General features: G+C 35.3%; 1 protein-coding gene across 2 annotated transcripts in view; it reads right to left on the reverse strand.

The window, feature by feature from the left end:
• Nucleotides 1–7,858: 7,858 nt before the first annotated feature.
• The window catches only part of sez6 (seizure related 6 homolog (mouse)), a 138,851-nt gene continuing 137,631 nt past the window's right edge, over nt 7,859–9,078 (reverse strand). Inside the window, exon 17 of one of the 2 annotated variants that reach the window (XM_015392085.1) lies at nt 7,859–8,884. The gene's annotated coding sequence lies outside the window, so the exon portion shown is untranslated. The remainder of the gene's footprint in view (nt 8,885–9,078) is intronic. The other variant, XM_015392084.1, reaches the window with a different exon arrangement.

Consider the following 9,078-nt stretch of genomic DNA (forward strand, 5'->3'; position numbering starts at 1 on the left):
CAAGAGGTCTGCTGAGAGGAAAGAAAACAGCGGAAGGAACATTGTCCTTCCCTACGTTGCTGGAGTCTCTGAACAAATCAGGAGGATTTGTATGCAGCACCGGATCCCAGTTAATCTCAAACCCAGCCACACCCCGAAACAAAACTGGTTCACCCCAAAGATAAGACATCCAGAAACAAGGCCAACAACATGGTTTACACCATTCAGTGTAGTGAAGAGTGCACAGACCTGTACATTGGAGAGACCAAGCAATCCCTTCACAGGTCCATGGCTCAACACAGGAGGGCCAACTCCTCAGGACAGGACTCAACTGTTCACCTACACCTCAAGGCTAAAGGACACTGATTTAAAGACAAAAACGTCCATATTCTGGCCAAGGAAGTCAGATGGTTTGAGAGAGGGGTTAAGGGAGCCATCTTGCTTAAACTGGAAAACCCATCTCTCAACAGATGAGGTGGTCTTACACATATCCTGTCACCTACTTACAAAGCACTTTTAGGAACAATACCTTGAAGATTAACCTCTCACCCGCCATCACCTGACTCACACTCCAAAGAAGCATGTGACCGGGACCTCTCTGATGAGGGGGTTAATGTTTTTATTTTATTATATTTTTTTCCAAAAAGTGGTGAGTGATAAGCTGTGCTTACCCGCACCATACTTCCCTCCTTTTTTGTTGTTTTTGTGAGGCCCAAAGAGGTTCACTACTTTATCAGTTTTCTGTCCTCCTGAATTGCTATCATTGGTAAGGTACTCTTTTTTAAAGATTTTTTCATTGATTGTTTATGCATGAGTCTGCCCTGCCTGCTTTATCAGCGCCATATGACTCCAAACCTAAATGTTTACCAGAGCGATTTACAGGTTTTACTTTGTATTTCCCCATAAGAACATGTGTTTTACTTTGTTTATGTGTTTCTCTTCCTGTCAGACCCATGAAATTGCAACAGAATCACTGCGTAGTCTGACTTAAATAGACCTGGGATCTGTCTCAGTCGTAGCTACACAAGACCCCTTTCAGAAAATTGTGTCGGTTGTGATCATCCCCATTGACTCTCAATGAGGGCTAAATGCGACAACCTCGTCTGACACAATTTTCTGTCAGATCGGACGCAAAATCATATTTGGTGATTTCAGAGCCTTATACTCTTAGCAGAGAAAAACAAGCAAAGTATGCATTGCTTCAGATATAAGTCCTTGACATTTGCATAGGAAGTGATTAAAAATAACCAGTTATTGCCACAATTTGATCTGGCTGTGATTTCTGTAGCTTAACAGCAATGGAACTGATACAATCAATGTCAACAACAGCCAAAGATTTAATGTAATCAGTTACCAAAACGACACTGGTGAACTCTCTGGGTAAACAATATGGTGAAAACAAACTTCGAACGGTTCAGTATCTGAAATCTTCACACTGACATATTCCTTGATGAACCCATCTGTTGCTCAAAAACACTGCCAACCCACATTCTTTATGCTTTTAGACTAATTTAAATCACTGTCTGCTCATGTGGTCACTTTTTTCCTAAAGATCTGACTTTGTGCATAATGAAAGTTGAAAGAGATAGACTGTATTGACATGTCCTCCTTTTTCTCCCTGCTCCTGCTCTGCACCCTCAGCATAGGCCTGTTTTCCAGTGTAGTCCTGTTTCTCTAACTGTGACTGGCTGGATGTGCTCTCTTCATCCTTTGACATGGGAGTTGACTCTGAGCTCGTCTGCCTGGCTGTGTGTTTCCTGAACCGGGCCGCCTTTTACAGCTGCTTTTTGTATCTCTGCTTCTGTCTCCTTGAACCCCAGTTGACCTCGGCAGATGGCTGCTCACACTGAGCCTGGTTTTGCTGCAGGTTTCTTCCTATTCAAAGGGTGTTTTTTCTCTCCACGGTCGCTACAAGCATGCTTAGTGTGAGGGATTGCATTCGAGTCAATGAGTCGATGCAATCAACTGGTTTTCCTCAGATAGAAAACTTTGCATCAATTTGAATGTATGATCTAGTGAACTGTAAAGTGCCTTGAGATGACATGTGTTGTGAATTGGCGCTATATAAATAAACTGAATTGAATTGAATTGAAACTGAATTGAATAGTAAATTTCCAAAGATAAAAATATATTGGTAACAATCCTACCAGCTGCACAGCATCCAAGAAAGCAATAAACATAAAAAAAAATAATCCACAAATGGAAAAACTGTTCTTTTCAAAAAAGAATATCAGAAACAAGCTAGCAGAACTTTTCTATCTTGCAGCCACCTTGAGCAGCACAATTGTAGAAATCTTCTTCATAACCTGAAAGATCTGGAGAAATTGTGAGGGGTAGAAATAGTAAATACGTCTAAGTAAAGGGTCCTGGGTTGCTAATAGACTTCCATTCCAAAAAAAATGATTCCAACTAAGAAGTGTTAAATTGGCTAAACTGCTCACGCATTTTTTTAGTATGTGCAACAAGTGATGCTGGTGATCTACAAAGACTGCTGCCCAAATATGTAAAGACATGCAAGATGATTTGGTTAGCCCCATTAAAATGAGAAGATTGCATGTTCTACTAGCAGTGTGAGACTGGCCACAAAAGCAAAATAAGGTTCAAAAGAATAGAGATGGAGGTAATAATGACAATTATTTAGAAAATAATAAAAATAATTCTAAATATTATTTATAGTGCACCTACTATATGTCACCGATTTTGATGGTCCAAAAATGTTTACAGGTGCAAATGATCAGCTCTCCATCTTTTGGCTTTGTCTCAATTCTTCCACTGCGGCAGCAGCGACCGCAGATATGTACAGTATGCATGTCAGCTTGCAGCTGACTTTCAAGTACAAGTACGGTACTTAAAAAAATGCCGCTATAGTTGAGTTTCAGATTTGGAAAATCAATAATAAATGTATATTTGCACATCCTCCACCCATGAATTTGATTGCTAATGTGAATATGATCTGCATATTGTTGAAGGCATGCATGTAAAAAAAGGTTTGCACAAGCTGTCAGTTGAATTGCAAATGCAAATCACTTTGCACCTGCTTTGAAGATTTGCTCTTTGCATAAAAACATGTTTGCCCCACGTTTTAAGACACACAAACCTTCTGAAGATCAGGCCTTAAATGACAAATCCATTAAAAGCGCTATTCGGCTAAGCATTAGTATTGAGTGGAATTACTAAAAACTGTCATGTTTTCTTTTTAAAACAAGCCATTAAACTTTGGGCAGCCAACAGGTACTGTATGCCAGGGAGAGTATCAAGTGTGTAGCAATTGTCTGTAAGACAAGGAATCTGTAGAAAGTAAATGATTAACACTTTGCTACGGACACAAAATATATCATAGTGTTGTTCTACAGTATATAAAACATGAAGGCAATCAGTTTTACATAAAATTTTCTCTATTGTAACTATTTAATAAAAAACAAGTACAATTTCAATTCTTTAATTTTGGAATTAAGAAAAAGGATGATTATTTTATCAAGTATTAATAGATAAGATAAAGCTAAAGCTCTTAAAAATGATTATGTGATTGTAAGCCACACATAAAAATCTGACTAAATGAACAGCTTTTCTAGTAATGTAATTACATTTGCACTAATTATGATGATTTTTTAAATGACCATACACTGCACATGCAAATGAAACACGGTCAAAATTTGAAACCTGAACATTTGTTAGGATGACTATCCATAAAACAAGCCTTTTTTTTCATAAAATTTTATTATTTTTTTATTTTTCTTAACAGTGTCCTGTCTGGCAATGTGGCAATAAGAATAATTGTCTTGATGCCAAAAAGAGCCCAACAGATTTTACTTTCACAAGTGGAGCAGTACGACTATCGCCATAGTGTTCTGCTTGTTTCACGCATATAAATAGCTTTATTATAATTATGCAGGGAGTTTTACAGATTATATGGAAACTGCAATGTAGGTAGAACAGGAAAGGAAAAACTGAATTTTTTTTTTAGAAAAGATGAAAGAAAGAGGAGATAAAAGGGAGATAATGATAAAACATTTTCAGTCTGCTTCATCATCTGCAAAGAGATGTAAAAAAGAACAGCACAACCAACGGACATGGTACGAGAAATACAATAAAGTAACACCTAGATACTATCGCTGAAGTATAAGTAGTATTATGTAATTTAAACAAGCCTTTGTTTCCTTTGCATCTGATAAAACCTTTCGAAAGTTGCAAATATTGAACATGCTTGACCTTTTTTTTGGATGTCTATTCCTCATTTTATAGTCATAAAAGCAAAGTTATTAGAGTAACTAATAGATAAGTCAAGGTTTAAGAAGATAAGATATCTTTTTATTAACAGTTAAATAATTAGATGAAAGCATGGATGCATTTCATTAAACTACAAAGGTTACAAAAACAAAATAAAGAAAATGACTGCTATTCTAGTTTTAGTGATAAGTCTAGTTCACTTAAAATCATTTCTTTTATAACATCCGTTGGGTAGACGGTTATTTTGATAAACAATTCCCTAACTATTTTGTTCCATATTATTCCCTGTGTTTGTGCAGCCATAATCTTTATGTGCAAAGTCTGGCTCCAGACGTTTCCATCATGTTGAATAAACACTGCAGACAATATAAGCCATTTGATTACATTACATTCAACTACCTTTACCTGTCAAACCTGTGGTGACCATGATGTGCTTTGGAGCAGGAGGTCATGCAGTCTGCTGTAGTTAATTGTTGCTCTCTGCTCTAGCAGGTTTCCTACCAGAAGAGGATTTTGCTTTTATTATGACCTATATTCAGCCTGCTACTTGTCCACAGTATAAGCATTTAATTTTTGGGGTGGCCATTGTAATGTAGAGCTAGTTCTCAGATATCTGATTTTGTAGTGTGCTGCCATCTGTTGGCCTTTCTGAAAACTACTATTTGAGAACAATGGAGTTCACACAAAGATTTTAATACTGTGCAAACAGATGCCTAAAATTTCAAGCAGATCTCTATCTAATTTTTTATATTTTGCTTAACATCTGGCTCACAAGACGACTCAGAAAAGCCACTGTATGATTTATAATACAAACTCCTGACTTCGTAACAATGCATTTATGCAGATGCATTTATTTCCTGGATGTCATTAAAAAAATGTGGTAAATGGCCTGTATTTGTATTTGCACTTTATTAGGTCCAAGGATCCCAAAACCCTTTATACTGCATTCAGTCATTGGATGTAGTCATTCACCATTACATGCAAATGTATTCAAAGGTTAAGTAATCTGCATATAAAAATTATTTTTTCTTTCAGTTCATATCTGAAACTAACTTAACTTAAGGTTTTTTGGGTAAAAAGAAATGATAATAAAAAGTTCAGAAATCTGTGGTTCAAATCTGAATGTTCAAACAATCAAAAACACAAAATGAAACTTAGTTTTCAGCTTGTGCTTTATTAGATAATCAGTGGCAAACTTCAGGTCTAGGAGAGCAGATGTCTTGGGCTGCTCTGCTAGTGATAAACATATAAATTACAGAAAACAAGTTGATACACGAGTAGAGTCCCAGTGCTATCCTCGCATCACAACTGCATTGAAAAAAATTTGCATTTTAATGGCTCAAGCTGCTCTATATGTCCCCCTGCATCAGAGTGAAAGCTCAGCTGAAATCATGGGTGACTGCTTTCAAATGATCCGCTGAGATAAACCAGCTCTCACATAAACACAGGCAGGAAAAAAAAAAAAAAAAAACATGGCATGCACATAAACCCCCTCCTCTCACTGGATGCACTTCATATACTGTACAGCAAATCGTTTTATCAGATGGAATTTACTGTGATGTAAATTAAACCAGAAGACCAGAGTGAAAGAATAGTTTGTCAGGGCAGGATGATGTTAAAGTTTATAGATATTATTTGATTAACCCTTTTATATATACATGTATAAATGTACATATATATACATATATATATATATATATATATATATATATATATATATATATATATATATATATATATATATATATATATATATATATATATTATTTAAATCTTTTCAGTCATCTGCCACCATATTAGTGGCCTTAAATAATAAAACATTTCGAAATATTTTAGAAAAAAAAAAGTGATGTTCTATAAATCATGCAATGACTCTTGCAGAAGAGTAACTTTGGAACTTCCTCGCATTTTTTAAGTTAATTTATTTCAAATACTTCCAATGTAGAGCATACCGGTAATTGTGAATTTAAAGTAATACGATACTAGTTTATTTCTCTCTTTACAAGCAAAATATGTAACTGGTTTAGGTTGTTGTTGCATTTAGCCTGTATGAATTAGTTGAGCTCTCATGTGAAATAGCTCAGTCAGGTTGATTTGATAAGGAGCAATTTTTACAATCTTGCTGAAGATAAAGCACATGATGCTATTGTGCTCTAGATTTTAATTAGGCCTTACTGCTTCCCAGCCATTCCAATCGGATTTGCCTGAAATGTAAAAGGTTGTTTTTCCCTGAGTTGAAAATCTAGACCCAAATCTCAAGTCTTTGGTAGACCTAAGTTTATCTTTTTGTTTGTTTTTTTTGACGGAAATGCCCTCTATTTTATTCAATGTCTCTTTAACTCCGATCAGCTTTCTTATCTATACATCCCCACATTATGAGGCTGCCACCACCATGTATTTGTGTTGTGTGCTCAGTGTGATCTGCAGTTTAAGCTTTAGACAACACAGTATTTGAAGGGAATAGCTTCAGCTGTGGCCTTAAATTTTCACAGTGTATAGTCTTAAATAGGCTTGATACAACTTGCAAACAGTTTTTCTTATGGCCATTTCAGTACAAGCTTAGTTTAAATTTAATGACTTCTTTATTCCTGACCTGTGTTATTTTCCTACAGGTAATGCAGATATTCTGACACACTGAGATTGAATAACACATACATTGAATTTATTGACTTATGAAGGTAGCTGGCTGGACTAGATTTTATTTTATGGTTTTTGAAGCATTTGAAATACAAAAACACACATAATTGTTTTTCAGATTTGTCTTGTATGAAAAAAGTTCTACTTTGTGCAGGTTTATTGCCTTAAATCCTAAATAAAATGAATTTCATTTTTGGTTGTAAAGAGAAACCACTAGAAGGTATAACAAGAAGTAGCAAAACTGTACTTTGCACTGTACATACAGTTTGTGTTTCAATATTTATACAGTTTCCAGTTGATGTTTCTAGTCAGAAGCAGAGCGCATGACCCATACACCAGTTATCACAGTTTCGAGTTCTGGCCTTACTAATATTTGCTCTCCCCTCTCTTAACCAACTTTCCTGTCTGTATACTCTCAAAAAGTAAAAAAAAAAATAAAAAAATAAAGGCCAATAGGGCCTAAAAAATAATCTTAAAAAAAAAACAGATTCTAGTTTGGTATTTTAGAAGGAAAACAGTTTTTAACTCATGGATAAATGTGTCCATTTGTTTTCTTTATAAAATCTAAGATTCTAGCAAGACATTTTCCAGGTGGGATTTAGTTCAACCAAAGATGAGAAAACATCTGAAATTCAGTTACACAGCTATTTAAGCCTTATCTGTCACTCTGCTACCATCTAGAGTTCAAAACATGGCACTACTGCTCTGCAATAAAAAAAAGGTCCTTAATTACACACAGATGCAATCAGATTATTTTTAATGGACAGCAAAGATATTGTTAGGATAATTATCAATGATGATGTGAGAAGTTCTTTTAGCAATATATCAATGCAATTGCACGCATTTCATTTATAAGATACAATTTTCCTTCTCCTTATATCAAAGCATAGCTTTGATATAAGGAGAATTTTACTAGAATTTTACTACATTTTACTAGAGTAAAATTTATACATTTATTCAATGTTTTTTCTAACATGAAGAAGTTGTAGACAAAATAAATTTACTAAGGGAGTCGATGACAGAGATTAAAACAAATTTTATTAATTATTCCGGGAATCATATATACACTTAAGGTGATGTGGTTTCCTGTGTGTGAACGCAGCAGCTGTGAGGCTGAAAGAAAACTGCTTCTAGCATCAAGTAAATGCACAGACAGATAAAACACATCCATTGTTAAATTTAACAGAAGTAGATGCAAAACATCTGTATGGCCACTCGTCAGCTGTATATGATGATTTTTACACACTACAAATCATTTCATAACGTCATAGAATTTATCTGATGCTGTTTTTAACGTGAAAACTAGGGGTTATACTGACAGGAGATGCAAACATCCGATGCTACTAATTCTTTGAGGCAAACTTTAAAATGTGGCATACAGCAAAGACACTGGCATTCGTAACTCATGAAAACATATCTGAGGCTATATGTTGTTGGAAACCACACATCAGCTGGTGGGAAATCCTTTCATAAATATCTTAAAGAGAGATTCTATGAAGGTGATGAGGAGTGCTACAAAAAGCAGAAACAATATAAAATAACAGTTAAATCTAGAGTCAAGTTGTAACAAATGATTTCATGTGTGATCTCTCAGGTTATAGTCAGTCGTGAGGCACTCATATTTTACAGGCAGTTTATTTACAGATAGCAGTCCCACACACACACACGGGGGGGAAAAAGTAATCAACCAATTTACAAAAACTGTGGAATGTACGGGGATAAAAAAAAAAAAAAAACAGTTCTTTCCTTATCTTTAACCACAGCTGGCTGAAGCCATCAAAAAGTACTTACAAACATACAATCACCAATGGTCATTGATGACTCACTTTATAAAAATATCACCATGGCATTCAACAGATTCACAGATTGGACTGTGCAGATGAGAGACTTATTTACATTAATACAAACATAGCGGAATATGAAAGGAGGTTAAACTAAATAAAAGGTTGAGCAATAATCATGAGCAGTGCAGAGAGGGTCCCAAAAGCCAAAGCTTGAGAGGTTCTTGCTTTAAATGGACACCTCTAAATTCTCATTTGTCCTGTAAAAACCAGAGAGATCATCATAAAAAATTACAGTAAGACCTTAAAATAGACGAATAAAGCATTCTAATTCATTAAACATAATCAACAATTAAATGTATATATCGGAGGATTTTTGAGAATTTTTGAAAAGCCCCGCACTCTCCACATGCAGATGCACAACCATATACCTTCTCTTGAGAGGGAACACCTA

The sequence above is a fragment of the Cyprinodon variegatus genome, unplaced genomic scaffold (genome assembly GCF_000732505.1).
Source record: "Cyprinodon variegatus isolate N-32 unplaced genomic scaffold, C_variegatus-1.0 Scaffold573, whole genome shotgun sequence".
Lineage (NCBI taxonomy): Eukaryota > Metazoa > Chordata > Actinopteri > Cyprinodontiformes > Cyprinodontidae > Cyprinodon > Cyprinodon variegatus.